General features: G+C 38.0%; 1 protein-coding gene across 3 annotated transcripts in view; it reads right to left on the reverse strand.

Moving 5' to 3' along the window:
* The window catches only part of TPST1 (tyrosylprotein sulfotransferase 1), a 155,055-nt gene that overhangs the window by 115,764 nt on the left and 18,769 nt on the right, over positions 1-20,522 (reverse strand). The window lies entirely within an intron of this gene.

Consider the following 20,522-nt stretch of genomic DNA (forward strand, 5'->3'; position numbering starts at 1 on the left):
GGTGCCCAATGCCCTGAACTTTGAATGTGCTCCTCTACCCACATGCAGATGCACTGGCAGATGAAAAGTCGTACTATCTTAAGACATTTGAGCACAACCACTGTTCATTAACCTATGCTGACAGGAAGGCAACCCCTAGAAAGCCATGCTTAAAAATGAAAACAATTTTGGGCGCCTGGGTGGCTCAGTTGTTAAGCGTCTGCCTTCGGCTCAGGTCATGATCCCAGGGTCCTGGGATCGAGTCCCACATCGGGCTCCCTGCTCTGCGGGAAGCCTGCTTCTCCCTCTCCCACTCCCCCTGCTTGTGTTCCTGCTCTCGCTATGTCTCTCTCTGTCAAATAAATAAATAAAATCTTTAAAAAAAAAAAAAAAAACAATTTTAAGTGTGTGTGTTTGTGTGTATCTGAGCAGCTGCATCAGCATACATTTATATGAAATGTCCACACAAGGTGAATTTATAGAGACAGCAGAGGGTGGAAGCAGGAATTTAATGACAAATAGGCATGAAGTGACTTTTTGCAGTAATGGAAATGTTCTAAAACTGGACTGTCGTGATAGTTACACAACTCTATAAAATCTACTAAAAATCACTGAATTAGACCCTTACAATGGGAAATCTTTCTTTTTTAAGATTTTTAAAAATTTATTTGACAGAAAGAGACACAGTAAGAGAGGGAACACAAGCAGGGGGAGTGGGGGAGGGAGAAGCAGGCCCACGGCTGAGCAGGGAGCTGATGTGGGGCCCGATACCAGGACCCTGGGATCATGACCTGAGCCAAAGGCAGCCGCCCAATGACTGAGCCACCCAGGCAGCCCCAATAATGTTTCTGATCAAATATTATTTAGTGGTGATAAATTCAGTGGTAATAGGAATACATTAAATAAATAATGGGTTTTACTGAGAAGAGCAAAGAAATTATCCTAGAAAAATTATCTCATGTTTTCCATTTTATGAATGCTGAGATGAAATAAAAATTCATTTAAGTCTGAACAAAACAAACAGAACTTACTTAGTGAAGCAAAGAGAAGTGCTCTTAGGGAAGCAATTAACTAATAATGATTGGTTTCATTTTAGATAGTTATACAGGAATGATTCCTCTAGCACGTTTCATTTGTGGGGTAGCAGATGCATAATGCATGTTGCATGAGAGAAGAACAGTAATCACTAAGAAATCACTCGAAAATGGCAAAGCTTTTTGGTAAAATTTAGTACTATATGTATTTTAAATTACATTTAACTTACCAACCTCTGACCTCAATATGTGATAAATAAATGAGTCTTCTTTCAAAAATTACCTGAGCAACAATTTTAAAATTCAATTGTACAGGGGCGCCTGAGTGGCTCAGTCGTTAAGCGTCTGCCTTCGGCTCAGGTCATGATCCCAGGGTCCTGGGATGGAGCCCCACATCGGGCTCCCTGCTCCGCGGGAAGCCTGCTTCTCCCACTCCCACTCCCCCTGCTTGTGTTCCCTCTCTCGCTGTCTCTCTGTCAAATAAATAAATAAATAAAATCTTAAAAAAATAAAGTAAAATTCAGTTGTACAAAAACAAGATATTAATAAACCAAATCTTCCCAAGCACATATGAAATACAAAATATTCACCAAGCAAAAGCTAACATGATAAAACCACTTTACTATAGCAACCAATAGTATCTGACAACTTTGCGTTAAAATATCCCAAATTCTCAGTAAAATACATAAAAAGACAAAAACTGGAAATATATTAACATATTTCTGTGTCCAGAAACATAAAATCATGTTAATGGCTGCATAATACTTTACTGAAAGGATCTATAACCAAGCTCATGTGAGTTTGCTCCTTGGTGAGTTACAGGTAGAGACTACACCAAAAGTGGAGTTGTCAAACAAAGGTAACTGTTTGTAGCAAATAAGATGATCATGAAGAATAACTTCCAAAGCAGTGAACCCCTGAGCAGGGGTGAGTGTGTGCCTTTTATTTACGGTTAGAACAAATATTCAGAAAGGGAAGCTCTGTCACCACATATAAAGGTGGGCATAAGGTTGCACTCTCTTACTTAGAAAACAGGCCTATACATACATCCTATGTTATGTTACTGAAGCTTGTGCTCCTCCTAGGATGGAAGACTTTAACATTCAAGGAAGCAGAGGTAACTGTCAAAGGGGCTATGGGCATGCTCTGAGATCTTGTATAAACTGGATGGGGTTTTGGGCTCCTTATCTCAGGAAAGGAATGTAAGGCTTTGCTTGCTTATGAAACAGAACTGGAATTTTTACCACTGATTTATTGTCTCTGATATGGTTAGGCTATTTCCTGGCCTGGGAGAGACTTAGTTTTTGCATTCCCTTTGTCCAGTTAAAATTCTTAACTACTGGGGCGCCTGGGTGGCGTAGTCAGTTAAGTGTCAGACTCTTGGTTTTGGCTCAGGTCATGATCTCAGGGTCGTGAGATCGAGCCCTGCACTGGGCTCCAGGCTCAGCACAGAGTCAGCCTTAGAGTCTCTCTCCTTCTCCCTCTGCCCCTTCTACTTGTGCTCGCTCTTGCTCTCTCTCTAAAATACATAAATCTTAAAAAAAAACAAAAACAAAAACAAAAACTTTAACTACTTAGGTTTTTGCATTTCTTTGTAATTCTGACCACCAAGAAAGTTCTGCAAGAAGTGTGCTTGGACATGTAGGGCATAGATCACTGGGCGGGGGCGGCGGGGGGGGGGGGGGGGGTTGCGGCGGGCTTAAAATGGCCTCTCAGTGTCACAAAGGTCTTATCTTTCTTTTTCTGGGGACCCCGAACTCTCTCTGCTTACAGATCTACCAACATTTATTTGGCTAATTCTCTATTATTTATTTGTTTTTAAACTTTCATGACTATGAGTAACACAGTAATAAATATTCTTGTAATAACAAACATCTTTACACATATGATTATTTTCTTAAGCTAAATTCTTTTTTTAAAGATTTTATTTATTTATTTGACAGAGAGAGACACAGCAAGAGAGGGAACACAAGCATGGGGAGTGGGAAAGGGAGAGGGAGAAGCAGGCTTCCCACTGAGCAGGGAGCCCGAAGCGAGGCTCCATCCCAGGACCCTGGGATCATGACCTGAGCCGAAGGCAGATGCTTAACGACTGAGCCACCCAGGCGCCCCCTTAAGCTAAATTTTTAAAAGAGAAATTGCTAGGTCAAAGTGTGTGGAATATTGAGCGTGGGATATGCTTGATTTTAAAGCATTTAATACATATTTGATTCATATCCTTCTCATACCCTACATCCAAATCTGATAAAGATTCTATTGGCTCTATCTTCAAAATATAGTCACAATCTGACCACTTCTCAACACTTCATTTGCACCACCAGCATCTCGTACCAGGATTATGGGAAAAGTATCCTTACTTCTACTCCTGCCCCCTAGAGACTATTCTCCACTCAATAGCCAGAGGGATCTTTTTAGAATTTAGTCAGAACACATCATTCATTCCTCTGCTCACAGCCCAGTATTGTTTTTCAAAATAGTCTTGAAAAGGCTTAAGACATCCAACACTAAATCTTTGTTAAATTTCTCTTTTTCTACTGATTTTGTCAAGAAATCTCTATAGGCATCAAAAACAACACTGACAGAGGTCAGGACAATATATCTTCTTGTTTAAAGTAATTGAGGGGTGCCTGGGTTGTTAAGCATCTGCCTTCGGCTCAGGTCATGATCCCAGGGTCCTGGGATCGAACCCCACGTCAGGCTCTCTACTCCGTGGGAAGCCTGCTTCTCCCTCTCCCACTCCCCCTGCTTGTGTTCCTGCTCTTGTCTCTCTCTCCCTGTCAGATAAAAAAATTTTTAAAAATTAAAAAAAAATTTAAAAACAATAAAGTAATTGAGAAGACACCTCTTTTTTCTTTCTTCTCCCTCTCCCTCTGCCCCTGCTTGTGTTCCTTCTCTCACTGTGTCTCTCTCTGTCAGATAAATAAAATCTTTAAAAAAAAGAGACAGAGAAGATACCTCTTAACATCAGAAGTTTCATAAGGACTAAAATGAAGGCCAACTCCTTCTTTACTAAGGGATGATGTGGGGAACAAAGCCTTACCACATATCCAAGCATACTTGATAACTGTGTCAACACAATTTGGATTTTTTTCAAATTTTCATTTTTATTGTATTTTAAATTAAATATTGTCTTCCCTAACACATTAGGGAGAAAAGAAGTATGTTCTACATCCCCTTCAAGATGTTTGAAATCAAGTAAGATGGTGGTCAAAGACTTTTTAAGGGATATTAAAAATTAAAAGAAAGGGCTTTTGGCTTTCCCAGAAACATTCTCATACTTTTCACTAAGCTTATGCAGCCTATTTTTCCCTCTGTGCATGTTTCTTAATTTGAAGAATCACAGAATCAGACAGCATCAGTGCTAGGAGGGGCCTTTAGATCATTTGACCCAATGCTCTCATTTTATAGATACACAAACAGAGGACCTAACAGCACATTTTCCTCACTACTTCTCTAAATCTTACCCATTCTTCAAAGGTCGCTTTTAATTTTATCCTGTGCCTTTTATTTACTCCAAAGATTTTAAGCTCAGAAATTCAGAGTCTTCGTCTGGGTTTCATCCCCTACCACAGCATGTGTAACAGGGCATGAGGTCACATTGTACACTGAGTCTTCAAAAAGCATCAGTAAACCAACCAAACTGGGAAGTACATTGCTCTAGAAGAGAGACACTGTGAAAATGAGGTCTCTACTCACACCTTGATATGAATTCTCCGCATTCTTTTTAAAAAAATAGCCCTATAATTTAAGTAGAAAGTACAGCAAAAGCTAGTCTGATCATTACCCGTATATATTCAACCACTCTGCACATGCACGCATGCACGCACGCACACACACACACACACACACAAAAGTACATGCACATGCACCCCCCCCACAGGCCTTTGTCCATTACCTAAAACTCTATTTCGCTAATTTTCAAACTAGCAGTATCAATATTTTTCAACTGGGACATTTACAGAGCTGAGGCTGAGCTAGAAGAGAACACTAAAAAGTTCAGTCTCATTTTTATCTCCAGGGGAAAGAAAAAGCATTAAACACTGCAACAAACATATCTGAGAAATCACTATTAATAGGACTACTGTTTCTCAGCAAGCTAAATGAAAGACTCCCAGAAATGAAAGACTCTCTAGAGAAGAGAGTGTTGACATTATACTTCCCTACTTAGATCTTTACAAATTTTATAAAGATTTCTAATCAAAAACAGTTATCAGTCAACAGAAGTAGGGTTATAGAGGTCAGTAGTCAGAAAAGCTGTGCCAAACACTCAGTGCACACACACAGGCCCAGGCATGAGCACTCATGAGCACATACATCACACCCTGCTTTTATAATCAGGAAAGTGGCCATGTGCTAGGTCCAAAGAGATGTTGAGCAAATGTCCTAGGAAAAGATAAATTAAACAAAATAACAACCCCTAAAAACTTTCTTTACAGTGTTAACTCGTTAGCTCCTTTCTTCTTATGCCTATTCATGATATCAACCAATATAGCAAGTAGCAACAGCCAATGCCACTTTGCCTGCTGTCTAAAGTCTGCTCCATAATGGGTTTCTCTATTCTCTAAGTTTTTTAGTAAAAGTAAACATAATTATATCAAGCCTTTAAGTTTGCCAATTAATATGTGTCCAGGGGTTCATTTAAATTACAGCTTTGCCATTCTGCAGAAACTTCCAGTAAACAAACTACTGTTGCAAGACCAATTCTTATGTCAGCTCATAGAGTACCAAAATGGGAACAGGTTTTTCTTGCCATACATTGGGGTCTGCCACTAGAACCACTGACAACACATGGCAAATGGCAAAAAGAATATAGCATACACAGCTGATGATCTTTGGGAAGTCTACTGGAACCCACCTTTTTAAAGAAGCAGTGTTCTGGGATTTTGTTTTCAAGAAACCCCATGGTCAAGAGGGAAAAAAGCCAGTCAAATACAAAGAACTGGACCTAATGTCTATGACATAAATAGACAGAAGAGCACAAATTAACCTCAAACATAACATTTTCAATGGTTCAAGTGAAATAAAATAATGTCTGGGAATTGCTTCAAAAATATCTGACAGCAAGGGCGGCTGGGTGGCCCAGTCATTAAGCGTCTGCCTTCGGCTCAGGTCATGATCCCAGGGTCCTGGGATGGAGCCCTGCGTCGGGCTCCCTGCTTGTAACTCTCTCACTCCCCCTGCTTGTGTTCCTGCTCTCGCTATCTCTCTGTCAAATAAATAAAATCTTGAAAAAAAAATATCTGATAGCAGATGTATGAGTGGGGAGGGGAGTTATATATGAAATTAGATGGCTATGAGTTAATAACTACTAAAGCTGAGTGATGGGTACTTGAGGATTCAATATCATTTTCTCTATTTTTGGATATGATTGAAAATTTTCATAGTAAATGGTAAAATGAAGTAAAACAGAATATAATGTTTAAGTTGCCAAATTCCAACCATCTCAGATCTGTAAATCAGAGAGTCATTGTAGGCCAACCATTCTTCTTCTAGATTCTTCACTCATGTTTCTCACCTATGTAAACTACCCTTGAGAGGGAACACACACACACACACAAAAGCAAATTGCCTCAAATTACATACTTTCATTCAATAACTCAATTATACAATGTTTCTACTAATCTCCTAACTTTTAGAATTAAAAGGAGAAAAGAAGCTGGCATTGAATGTAAAAAAAAAAAAAAAAAAAAAGCCTAGTGTATTAGACCTCGACTCTAATCTGAAATCCATTTTTTTGAACCTATGACACTAAATCACTGAGCATCAGTTTCTTCATCCGTTAAATGGGGATAATGATGATGAAATTCTTTCTCCCACTTAGAATAGAAAAAAGAAGTGCACAAACATAAAAAAACTCCTGCAAGTTCTCTTTTCTTTCACAATGCTGCTAGGATAGTCTAGTGGATAATGTGTTAAAGGGCTTTTAAAGAACAGAGGCCTGAAACGAAATGAACCCAAGGAGGTCCACACCAAGGCACACAATAATTAAAATGGCAAAAATTAAAAGATAAAGAGAGAATCTTAAAAGCAACAAGAGAAAAGCAGTTACATACAAGGGAAACCCCATATGGCAATCAGTTGATTTTTTAGCAGGAACTTTGCTGGCCAGAAGGGAGTGGTATGATATATTCTAAATGTTGAAAGGAAAAACCTACAACCAAGAATACTTTACCTGGCAAGGTTATCATGTAGAACTGAAGGAGAGAGAATGATTTTCCCAGAAAAAAAAATCAAAGGAGTTCATCACCACTAAAGCAGCCTTACAAGAAGTATTAAAGGGAATGCTTTGAATGGAAAGAAAAGGCCATAATCATAATTAAGAAAATTAGGAAAAGAAAAATTTCAAAGGTAAAAACAAACATAATAAAAGTAGTAAATTGATCACTTACTAAATCAGTATGGAGTTTGAACCACAAAAGTAGTAAAATCAATCATATCTCCATAAGTTAATAAACTAATAAATTGTCAAGGAAGACACAAAATAAAAAAATGTAAAATATATACATGAAACATGGAGGGAGTAAGTTTAGTGCTTTCAGAATGGTCAAACTTAAGCCACAATCAACCTAATACAGACTACTACACACATAAGATGTTATATATGAACCCAGTGGTAACCACAAATCAAGACACATAAAAAACCAAGAGAAAGAAATCCAATCATAACACTAAAGAGAGCCATCAAACCACAAGGGAAGAAAGCAAGAGAAGACTGGAACAGAGAAAACTACAAGATCCATCTATATGCTGCTGACAAGAGACTCACTTCAGACCTAAAGACACAGACTGAAAGTGAAGAGAGAAAAAGATGTTCCATGCAAATGGAAGTGAAAAAAAAGCTGTGGTAGAAACACTTATATAAGACAAATTAGACTTTAAAACAAACATTTTAGCAACAAACAAAGAAGAGCATTACATAAAAATGAAGGTATCAATCCAACAAGAATATATAGCATCCAACACTGAAGCATCTAAATAATTAAGCAAATATTAATAGACATAAAGGGAGAAACTAACAGGAATACAAGAATAGTAGGGGATTTTAACACTCCATTTTCATCAATGGAAAGATCATACAGGCAGAAAATCAATAAGGAAACAGTGGCTTTGAATGATACATTAGACCAGAAGGACTTAATAGACACACACAGAACATTCCATCCAAAGACAGCAGAATACACACATTCTTTTCAAGTGCACCTGGAACATTCTCCAGGATAAGTCATGTTAGGCCACAAAACAAGTCTCAATTAATTTTAGAAGACTGAAACAATATCAAGCATGTTTTCCAACCACAATGGTATGAAACTAGAAATCAACCACAAGAAAAGAACTAGAAAGAAACACAACTGCATGGAGGCTTTACAACATGCTACTAAACGACCAATAGGTCAATGAAGAAATCAGAGGAAATAAAAAATACATACAAATAAAAATGGAAACACAATGGTCCAAGCAAAAGCAGTTCTTTTTTTTTTTTTTTTAAAGATTTTATTTATTTGACAGAGACACAGAGAGAGAGGGAACACAAGCAGGGGGAGTGGGACAGGGAGAAGCAGGCTTCCTGCCGAGCAGGGAGCCCAATGCGGGGCTCGAACCCAGGACTCTGGGATCATGACCTGAGCCGAAGGCAGACGCTTAACGACTAAGCCACCCAGGCGCCCCCAAGCAAAAGCAGTTCTAAGAGGAAAATTTACAGCAGTACAGGCCTACCTCAAGAAACAAGAAAAATCTCAAATAAACAATCAAAACTTACACCTAAAGAATTAGGGGGAAAAAAAAAAACAACAAACAAAGCCCAAAGTTAATATAAGGAAGGAAATAATAAACAGCAAAAGTAATTAAATCAAGACAAAAAACCCACAAAAGATCAATGAAACCAAGAGCTGGTTCTTTGAAAAGGTAAGCAAAATTGATAAACCTTTAGCCAGACTCTTCAAGTAAAAAAGAGAAAGAACTCATATATAAAATGAGAAATGAAAGAGGAGAAATAACAACCAACACCGCAGAAATACAAAGGATTATAAGAAATTACTATGAAAAATTATATGCCAACAAAACAACCTAGAAGAAATGAATAAGCTCCTAGAAACAAAATATTCCAAAACTGAATGAAGAAGTAGAAAATTTGAACAGACCAATTATAGTAACAAAACTGAATCAGTAATCAAAAACTCCCACCAAACAAAAGTCCAAGACCAGATGGTTTCACAGGTGAAATCTACCAAACGCTTAAAGAAGACTTAATACCTATTCTTCTCAAACTAGTCCAAAAATAGAAGGGGAAGGAAAACTCACAAAAAACATTCTACAAGGCCAACATTACCCTGACCCAAAGCCAGACAAAGACACTACAAAAAAAGAAAACTACACAGTATCTCTAGTGAACATAGATGCAAAAATTGTCAACAATATATTAGCAAACTAAATTCAACAACACAGTAAAAAAATCATTCACCACAATCAAGTGGGATGTAAAATGGTTCAATCCAGAAATGCAGGGCATGTGGGTGGTTCAGTCAGTTAAGCGTCTGCCTTCGGCTTGGGTCATGATCCCAGGGTCCTGGAATCAAGCCCCACATTGGGCTCCCTGCTCAGTACAAACCCTCCTTCTCCTTCTCTCTCTGCCTGCCACTCCCCCTGCTGTGCTCTCTCTCTCTAATAAATAAAATCTTAAAAGAAAATTAAAAATGTGATACATCACATTAACAAGAGAGAGGATAAAAACCGTATCATCAGGTCAAGAGATTCAGAAAAAGCATTTGACAAAATACAACATCAGTTAATGATGAAAACTCAACAAAGTGGATCTAGAGGGAACATAATAAAGGCCATATGTCAAAAGCCCACAGCTAACATCATACTCAAATGATGAAAAACCAAGTTTTCTCCTAAGAGCAGGAACAAGACAAAGATTGTCACTCTCATCACTTTCATCCAACATTGTACTAGAAGTCCTAGCCACTAGCAATGAGATAAGAAAAATAAATAAAAGGAATTCAAATTGGTGAGAAAGACGTAATATTGTCACCATTTGTGGACATTTCTATATATTGAAAACTCTAACAACTCCCTCAAAACACTATGAGAACCAATAAAGGAATTCAGTAAAGTTGCAGAATACAAAATTAATACACATAATCTGTTGCATTTCTGTACACTAACAACAGTTAGTAGAAAGAAAAAATAATCTCATTTACAATTGCACCAAAAAGAATAAATTACCTAGATGTAAATTTAACCAAGGAAGTGAAAGACCTATACTCTAAAAACTGTAAGACATTGATGAAAGAAACTGAAGACAATACAAACATAAAGACACAACTATGCTCACGGACTGGAAGAATTAATATTAAAATGTCCATACTACCTAAACCAATCTACAGATTTAATGCAATCCTTATCAAAATACTAATAGTGTATTTCACTGAACTAGAACAATCTCAAAATTCATATGGAACCACAAAAGACCCCAAACAGATAAAGCAGCCTTGAGGAAGATCAAAGCTGGAGATATCAGAAATCTCAGATTTCAAGATATACTACAAAGCTGTACTAATCAAAACAGTATGGTCCTGGCACAAAAACAGACACATAGATCTGCATACAGATCCGAATGCAACAGGATAGAGAGCCCAGAAATAAAACCATGCTTACACAGTCAAATAATCTATGACAAAGGAGGCAAGAATATACAATGGGGAAAAGACAGTGTCTTCAATAAATGGTGATGGGAAAACTGGACAGCTACCCGCGAAAGAATGAAACTGAATCACATTCTTACACCATACACAAAAATAAGCTCAAAATGGATTAAAGGCCTAAATGTGAGACCTGAAACCATAAAACATCTAAAAGAAAACATAAACACTAATTTCATGGACATCAATCTTAGCAACATATTTATGGATATGTCTCTGCAGGTAAGGGAAACAAAAGCAAAAATAAACTACTGGGACTACACCAAAATAAAAAGCTTTTTCACAGCAAAGGAAACAAAACAAAAAGGCAATGTACTGAATGGAAGAAGGTATCTGCAAATGATGTATCCAGTAAGGGGTTAATACCCAAAATATAAAAAGAACTCATACAATTCAACACCAAAAAGAACAAACAATTAAAAATGGGCAGAGGACCTGAATAGACATCTTCCCAAAGAAGCCATACAGATGGCCAACAAACACATAAAAGATGCTCAACATCACTAATCATCATGGAAATGCAAATTAAAGCCACAATGGGATATTACCTCACCAGTAAGAATAGCTATTACCAAAAAAAAACAAGAAACAAGTGTTAGTGAGGATGTGGAGAAAAGGGAACCCTCATGCACTATTACTGGGAATGTAAATAGATGCAATCACTGTGGAAAACAGTATGGAGTTTCCTCAAAAAAATTAAAAATAGAATATCATTTAATCCAGTAATTGCACTACTAGGTATTTATCCAAAGAAAATGAAAACACAAATTCAAAAAGATACACGCACCCCTATGTTTATTGTAGCATTTTTTATAACAGACAAAATATGAAAGCAGCCTATCGACAGATGAATGGAAAAGATGGGGTACATACATGTAAGTATGTATACGTACATGTGTGTGTGTGATAGAATAGTAGTCAGAAAAAAGAATGAGATCTTGCCATTTGCAACATGGATGGACCTAGAGGGCATTATCTTTTTTTTTTTTAGAGCACATTATTTTAAGTGAAATAAATCATACAGAAAAAGACAAATAACCATGTAATTTCACTTACACAAGGAATGTAAAAACAGAAACAAAAACAAAACAAATGAACAAACAAAAAAACAAACAGACTCATAAATACAGAGAACAAACTGGTGGTTGCCAGAGTGGAGGGGGTTGGAGGGATGGGCAAAACAGGTGAAAGGAATTAAGAAGTAGAAACTTCCATCTATAAAAGAAGTCACAGAAGTAAAAAGTACAACATACTGAATATAGTGGATGATGACTACACTTTTCACTGTAAGCACTGAGTAATTCATAGAATTGTCAAATCACTATGTTGTGGAAAAAGAGAGAGAGACAAAACAAGAAAAAGACTCTTAATTATAGAGAACAAACTGATGGTTATCAGAGGGGAGGTGGGTGGGAAGAATGGGTTAAATAGGTGATGCGGATTAAGGAAAGCGCTCATCATGATGAGAACCGGATGATGTATGGAATTGTTGAATCACTATATCGTATACCTGAAACTAATATAACACTGTATGTTAACTAACTGAAATTAAAACGAAAAATTTTTTAAAATCACTATGTTGTACACCTGAAACTAACAAACATTGTATGTCAACTATACTTCAACAATTAAAAAAAAAAAAAAGACCACAGGCCTGTGGACCCTTCCTGGCATTCCTCCCATGCAGCCTGCCCCCATTCAGGACCACTCTCCATCCATACAAGGCACCTCCACACTTGCCCTCTACTCATGCTCCTGCTACCTCCTATGTCATGGCCCTTTCTCTGTTTTAGACATGCCTCCTCAGTTTTCTTTTCATATCCCCCTCACCCCCAAAATCAATTGTTCCAACTTCTGTAACCTCAAGCACTTGGTAACAACACGTTGGTTTGCACACTCATGCGCTGTACTATGTAGTTTACCCCACTAGATTATAAACTCCTTTAAAGTACAAATTAAAATACATTCATTATCATGCAGTGAGTGCATGAATATCAGATAAAATATAAAACAAGGAAAGTACAGATGAATAATAAACACCTCGTGAAATCTTTTCAAATCTCTGTAAAATACCTAGTGTCATGTGAAACAAAGCAAATGTTCAACAAATGTCAAAAATGAAGCAAGGAACTACAAATAAACAAAAACAAAGTAATCCGGAAGTCATAAAAAATTTTGCAATTTCAATCATTATACCAATAGGATTTTTTAAACTGAATGTACAAAATTTATAGCAGGTAGAAAAAATTTATGGTATTGGGTTCCCTCATCCACATTCCTACACTCACCCTGCTTCATCTATAGCTATCTTCTACTTATATTCTGATGCCTCTCAACCATGCCTACAACCAAGGCTTATATGCCAAATCTCAAACCTGATCATTCAAAGACAAAGGCACAATTCAACTCTTCCTGGATGTTCCACTGGCAGGTCAAATTCAAGGAAGACCAAATGGAATGCATCTTCCCCAGTAAATCTCTCTCCCTCTTCTATTTCTTCTACTGATAAGTGGGCATCCTCTCAGATGCCCACACTAAAAATCTGGGAGACTTTATGCAGTTTCTCCCTTATCCTCTCAATGGGTAACTTGTGAAGTCCTGTCAATTCTTGCTTCATGTCTCTTGAATCTGTTCTCCCTTTTCTTCCCCGCTGGCATGGCTTTCATCCTCACCCTCATATTTCTCACAAGCGTAACTCCATAGCCTAATAACTGGTACTCTCTGACCTTCAATCAGTTCATTCATTATCCTGTTTCAGAAGTGATCTTTCTAAAATGTAAATATACTGGGGCGCCTGGGTGGCTCAGTTGGTTGAGCGACTGCCTTCGGCTCAGGTCGTGATCCTGGAGTCCCTGGATCGAGTCCCGCATCGGGCTCCCTGCTCGGCAGGGAGCCTGCTTCTCCCTCTGACCCTCCCCCATCTCATGTGCTCTCTCTCTCTCTCATTCTCTCTGTCTCAAATAAATAAATAAAATCTTTAAATAAAAAAAAATAATAATAAAATAAAATAAAATAAAATAAAATAAAATGTAAATATACTTATGACACTCACCTGCTTAAAACCTTTCAAGACCTTCTACTTTCTCAAAACAAAATCCTCAACACAACATTCAAGGCCCTTCCTGATCTAGCCCTTAGCCTCATCTTTCATCACTCACCATCTCCAATACCCCCTACAAACACACCCACCCAGTGCGGCTTGCATCTCTTACTCATAACTCTGACTCATCCTTCAACATTCAGTTTCAATGAGAACTCTTCTAGGAAGTTTTCCTGACAGCTCTCTGCCTCATATGACATAGGTGTCCTTCATAGCACCTTGGTACTTACCCACATCATCTTACTTCTTATATGGCTAATCTGTTTGTTTCTTCAGTGGATTGTGAAGTTCTTGAAAATAGGGACTTCTGATAAGTCAATGGCTTCTTGACTGCCAGTAAGTTAAAGTAACTCGATTCTGTGAGAGTTAATTAGTTCTAAGTTCTTGGAAGGCACTGACCATATCATCTTTTCAGTTTCCCCCACAGCATATAACATAAAATGATATTTGCATATTGAGCACTCAATAAATATGCATTGAGTGACTCCACTAAAATTCTTTCTCACTAAAACCTCAGACACCTAACATTTTCCTATGATTAGAATACTGATCTCTCCTTCCATTTCGAATGTTAACATACAGTTTTTCACTATGTTCAGAAAGACTAACGTTAAAAAACTCACGTTCCCCCCCGACCCTTGTTCTTCTAATCCATTCTGTTTATTGATCAGTTTATTTCATCTACCTCTATTATTTCACACTCTCATTGATGAATGAATCAAATCTTTTTTGTAATCCCTTAGACTCACTGCAAAAATCAGAATGTAAAGTCATATTTCTGTCCTAGAATCACTGAACATAGGAGGAAACTGAAGCTCAAAAAGGATAACTCATGTAAAGTATCTATCAATACTTGTAAAATTATTGATCAAGTTGGAACCCAGGTCTGACTCTGAAACTGCAACAGCTCTTCCATGGTGCTACCCAGACATTAGGCTTGGCAGGAACAAAAAACCATATATTAACAAGTATGGTTCAAATAAAGTGAATATAAGACTATGTTCTATTGCTACAAGGCTTTCATTAGCAAGCATATGGTTTAAAAAAATATACCCAGCTTCTGAATTATCCTATTATCAACATCTTAGATCTAATTAGATGATAGAAGAAACCTCTAAATCCATGTATGCATTGTGCTTCATTTGCATTAATGAACATCACATGCACATTTACACACTTTCTGCTAATCCCTGAAGGTTTCACCTAGATGGGATTAAGAATAGAGAACTAGGGGCGCCTGGGTGGCTCAGTCGTTGGGCGTCTGCTTTCGGCTCAGGTCATGATCCCAGGGTCCTGGGGTTGAGCCCCGCATCAGGCTCCCTGCTCAGGGGGAGGCCTGCTTCTCCCTCTTCCACTCCCCCTGCTGTGTTCCTTCTCTCACTTTGTCTCTCTGTGTCAAATAAATAAATAAAATCTTAAAAAAAAAAAAAAAGAATGGAGAACTAGGGCTTGTCCTAAGAGATAACAGATAATATATGGAGGCTAGAAATTAGCATGGCAATTAGCTCAACCTTTCCTGTGGTTTTTATCAGTTTAGTTTGGCTTTAGCACAGTCACTCACATGTAAATAAGTTCCACTTCTGTCATGAGAAATTATACCTGACACAAAGTTACTCAGAGCTGGAATTTTGTGATTTCTATAAAAATCTGGGCATCAGGGATGCCTGGGTGCGCAGTCAGTTGGGCATCTGCCTTCGGCTCAGGTCATGATCCCAGGTTCACGGGATTGAACCCTGCATCGGGCTCCCTGCTCAGCAGGGAGCCTGCTTCTCCCTCTCCCTCTGCTGCTCCCCCTGCTTGTTCTCTCTCTCTCTCTCTCTGTAAAATAAATAAAATCTTTAAAAAAAAAAAAAGCTGGGCATCAAACCTCTAATCAGAAGCTGTAACAACCTCTACTGGAAAAATTGAATTTTTCCTTTATTATTTTATGTTCTTGTGCCTCTTCAAGGATTGTATGTGTATGTACAGCCATATATTATTTAAATTATTTAAATTTTCCAGAATAGATAATTTCCCTGGGTTCAATAATGAATGAATAAAATGTGACCCCAGGAACAATACCTAAAATGTGGAACATTCTTGCTATAAAACCTCACTCCTACACTCCAATTAAACAAACATTTACTGAACATATATTTAACTATGATTCATCATTTGCCTTCAAAGAACTAACTTATCAGGGAAAGAAAATAAGAAAATATATATATTACATGATATAATAATAAAAAGGTCATACAAAGGTATGAAAAAAAGACATACAGGAACTTAAAAAAAGGATCACATGCATGGGCTCATAAAAGGCTAGAGGAAAATGACATCAAAGAATAAATCTTAGAAGATAAGCAGGACTCCCATTGTGGGAATGAGGGAAGAAAGATTATTTTGAGCAGAGAAAATAAGGTAACAAGAAGCCTCAAAATGGAAGAAGACAGCACATATTCAGAGAATATTAATAAGCTTAGCCAGAGTATAGGGGAATAGCAAATAAAACTAGAAAAACAGAACTGCTTAATCTCAGACTTACCAGTGACCTAAACAAATCTGCTAAAATGTAATACATAAACCCCTACTACATAAATGCTAAGAAAAGGCTAGAGAAAGCACATCTAGCATGGCAGAATAAAGACCTAAAATAAAAGTCTGATCCTCTATAAAAGTAATGAGAACACTGGCAACAACAGTCTAAATCAACTTTTTCAAAAATCTAAAAATTAACCAAAGACTTGCAACAATCCAAGAAACATTTATTTAGGAAAAATAGCTGACTTTCAGCAAGCACAGAGAGCTTTATGACATTTTAATTTGCTGTATCCCTCTCTCCCCAACTCTATGGAAGCCCTGGAAACCAACAACCTGCAAACATGGTAGATGTGAACAACAGCACTCCAGTAGCCGCTTAAGGGGGCAAAAGAGGTTTGGAGCTCCCCCAAAAACCACATCTCTGGATTAACTTGCCTAGCAGCTCACTGGAAAAGCTCCATACTCAGGGCGCCTGGGTGGCTCAGTTGGTTAAGCGACTGCCTTCAGCTCAGGTCATGATCCCAGGGTCCTGGGATCGAGCCCCGCATCGGGATCCCTGCTCGGCGGGAAGCCTGCTTCTCCCTCTCCCACTCCCCCTGCTTGTGTTACCTCTCTCGCTGTCTCTCTCTCTCTGCCAAGTAAATAAATAAAATCTTAAAAAAGAAAAGAAAAGAAAAGAAAAGCTCCATACTCAGGGCTTATATTCAGAGACCGCCCCCCTCCCCCCAGTGTGAACCATCCTATCCCCAGGGCTTTTGTTAAAAATAATCAAAGACAGTTGCTTAATGTCACAGCTGTTGGCAGTGACAAACAGTTAAGGCAAACAATACATTTCATCAAAAAACTTAAAAGGAAAAACTGAGGAATGAGATGTACATAAAGGACTTAGAAAAGCTCCTAAGTATCTAGAAGGCATGCACATGCCCAGGAAAGACCTGGGAAGTCCCTAATCTATCATCTTTGACTTGATATTCTATATAAGCCAGAAGTAAAGGCTAAGGCAGTGTAAACTGCTGGTGCATGAGAGAAGCCACAAAACACAGACACACAGACACACAGACACACACACACACACACACACACAGAGAGAGAGAGAGAGAAAACCCCTCAGCAAAGGCTGGAAGACTATAGGTTCAAGATATTTAATGACAAATGTCCAATCATGGGGTGCCTAGGTGGCTCAGTCGGTTAAGCGGCTGCCTTCGGCTTAGGTCATGATCCTGGAGTCTCGGGATCAAGCCCCACATCTGGCTCCCTGCTGAGCAGGGAGTCTACTTCTCCCTCTGACCCTCCCCCCTCTTGTTTTCTCTCTCTCTCTCTCTCACTTTCTCTCTCTCAAATAAATGAATAAAATCTTTTAAAAAAAAAAAAAAAAGAAAATTGTCCAATCATTTGCTGACCACTAAGCTCTAACCAAGTGCAGACTTCAGTGCTTACACAGAACAAAGAATACAGAATTTAAAGAATTTATCCCCAAAAGTAATGAAACAAATAACAACAACAAACACCGGGAGAGAGAGATTTGATTTCCAGAGCAGCCACATTATATTATTAAAAATGTCCATTTTCAAAAAACCACTATGAGACACACCAAAAAACCAAGAAAGTAGTGTCCATACACAGAGGCAAAAAAAATCAGTCAGTAAAAACTATCTCTGAGGAAGCTCAGGTGTTAGACTTACCAGACAAAGACTTTAAATCACATCATGTAAATATGTTCAAGGAACTGAGATAGGCCATGTCCAAAGAACCAAAGGAAATTATGAGAATAATTTTTCACCAAATAGAGAATATCAATAGGAATAAAAATTTATTTAAAGAAGAACCAAGGGGCACTTAGGTGGTGTAGTCAGTTAAGCCTCCAACTCTTGGTTTTGGCTCAGGTCATGATCTCAGGGTGGTGAGATTGAGCCCTTTTGCATGGAGCCTGCTTAAGACTTTCTCTCCCTTGGGGGCCTGGGTGGCTCAGTCGGTTAAGTGACCGACTCTTGATTTTGGATCCCATCATGATCTCAGGGTCGTGAGATCAAGCCCTATGTAGGGCTCTGCACTCCGCAGAGTCTGCTTCTCTCTCTCTCTCTCTCACTCTGTCCCTCCCCCAGCTCATGCTCTCTAAAATAAATAAATACATCTTTAAAAAATAAAAAGACCGTCTCTTTCTCTCCCTCTGCCCCTCCCTCCTGCTCTTGTTCTCTCTAAAATAAATCCTTTAAAAAATTTTTTTAAAAATACAGAAGAACCAAATAGAAATCTTAGAGTTGAAAAGTATAATAATTGAAATGAAAAATTCACTAAAGAGGCTCAACACCAGAATTAAGCTAGAAGAATCACCAAACTTAAAGATAGATCAATTTTCCAGTCTATAGCACAGAAACAAAAAAGAATGAAGAAAAATGAACTCAGGCTCAGACTTGTGCAATATCACCAAGCATACCAAAACACATAAAATAGAAATCCTGGAAGGAGATAGAAAAAAACAAACAAATTTATATAAATAAGTAGTTGAAATCCTCAATTCAATGGAAAACATTAACTTCCAAGGAACTACATAAACTTCAAGTAGGATAACTCAAACAGATATGCACCTAGATACATTAAAATCAAGCTCAAAAGCCAAAGACAGAGGAACCTGAAGACACCAGGAGAAAAAATTAATCACATAAAAGCCTCAATAAGATGAACAACTGACTTCTCATCAAAAACCACAGAAGCCAGACACAATGGGAGACATACTCACAGCTAAAAGGACTGTCAATCAAGAATTCTATATCCAGCAAAACTATCCTTCAAAAATAAAGGAGAAATTAAGAAATCCCAATACATAGAGAATTTATCACTGGGAGAGCTGTTGTACAAGAAACATAGGGAGTCCTTAATGTTAAAATGAAGGCATTAGTATGTAAACCAAATCCACACGAAAAAATAAACAGCACCAAATAAAGATTACCACACAAATACAAGACACAATATAAAAATATTTTGGGGGCCACGTGGGTGGCTTAGTGAGTGGCTCAGTCTGACCCTTGATCTCAGTGTTGTGAGTTCAAGCCCCATGTTGGACTCCACACTGGGCGTAGAGCTTACTTAAAAAGAAATGTTTGTGTAGAACACTTTTCCTATCTGAATTAAAAGACACTTGCATAAAGCAATAATTATAAAACTGCAGTTGATGGGCTTTTAACGTAAAATATCTAATTTGGATGAACACAAAAGACAAATAATGAAAAGAATTCTATCAAATCAAAGTTTTGCATACTATTTTTTTTTTAAAGAGCGAGCAAGCAGTGGGGGAGGGGGAGAGGGAGAGAGAGAATACTAAGCAGGCTCTACCCCAGTGCAGAACCCAATGTGGGGATCGATCTCACAACCCCGAGATCACGACCTGAGCCAAAATCAAGAGTTGGATGCTTAAATGACTGAACCACCCAGGTGCCCCAGTTTTTGCATACTATTAACGTTAAGTTAGTATCAACCTGAAATACATTAAGATATTAATAGTAACCACCAAGAAAATAAAGAAAAATTATGATAAAATATCAAGCTAAGTAAAATATATACAGGAAAATAATACAAAAGAAAACAGTAAAAGAGGAACAGAAAAACTAAAAAGACGTAAGACATGTAAAAAGCAAATAGCAAAATGGCAAACATAAAACCTAGTGTATTAGTAATTACGTTAAATGTAAATGGATTAAACACTCACAAAAAAAGAATTGGCAAAATGGACCAAAACAAACAAAATCATGGAAGTATATACCAAGAGAGGAAGATGGTGGGAGAGTAGGAGGACCCTAGAACCATCTTGTCCCACAAACACAACTAGGTAACTATCAAATCATCCAAAATACCCCAGAAATCAATCTGAAGACTGACAAACTCCACAACTAAAGAGAAAGAAGCAGCCACATTGAAGACGGTAGGAAGTGTGCAGACATGGTTTGGGGGAGAAATGGATCACGGTGCTGTGGAGGGGAGGAAGCCATGGTCACAGAGAAGGGTAGGAGAGAGCAGCATACAGGGGAACACACAAGGAGAACGTTTCCCCAAAGCCATTGGCTTGGAAAATGAGAGGGGCTGAATTTTATGAGTTCTTAGAACCAGCAGGGCTTAAAGCCTGAATTTTAAAGGTCAGCAGGTTTGACTGGGATAGAGCCCAAAGGGCACTGCGCTGATCCTAGAGAGAAGGTA

This window comes from Phoca vitulina, unplaced genomic scaffold (assembly GCF_004348235.1).
Source record: "Phoca vitulina isolate PV1807 unplaced genomic scaffold, GSC_HSeal_1.0 scaffold45, whole genome shotgun sequence".
Classification (NCBI taxonomy): Eukaryota; Metazoa; Chordata; class Mammalia; order Carnivora; family Phocidae; genus Phoca; species Phoca vitulina.